We start from the raw sequence: 645 nt of genomic DNA on the forward strand, positions 1-645 counted from the left end.
TTTTTATTCTAGTCTGTATCTGTACTGGATTTTGTTTATATATATATATGACATGGTTTTAGCTATGTTTTTATGGTTAAATCACTTAGCTATGTTTCCAAGAGTGATTTATGAATTGAGCTTAAAAAACAATATAATAAAAAATCCTTCCTTCCAGATAGTATTCACCGTATATTATATGTAAGATTTGGGGCACAAACTTTAATATCAACATACATCATAGTCAACAGGGACCCAGGTGGCTGTGGTTAAACCGCTGAGCCTAGGGCTTGCTGATCAGAAGGTCGGCGGTTCGAATCCCTGTGACGGGGTGAGCTCCCGTTGCTTGGTCCCAGCTCCTGCCAACCTAGCAGTTCGAAAGCACATCAAAATGCAAGTAGATAAATAGGAACCGCTACAGCGGGAAGGTAAACGGCGTTTCCATGTGCTGCTCTGGTTTGCCAGAAGCGGCTTTGTCATGCTGGCCACATGACCTGGAAGCTATACGCCGGCTCCCTCGGCCAATAATGCGAGATGAGCGCGCAACCCCAGAGTCAGTCACGACTGGACCTAATGGTCAGGGGTCCCTTTACCTTTACATCATAGTCCTTCAGCTTGGCTGCAGGCCCTCTGCAGTTTGGCCTACCTAGTTTTGTACATATCATT

Source organism: Zootoca vivipara, chromosome Z1 (assembly GCF_965207765.1).
Source record: "Zootoca vivipara chromosome Z1, rZooViv2.hap1.1, whole genome shotgun sequence".
NCBI classification, from domain to species: Eukaryota; Metazoa; Chordata; class Lepidosauria; order Squamata; family Lacertidae; genus Zootoca; species Zootoca vivipara.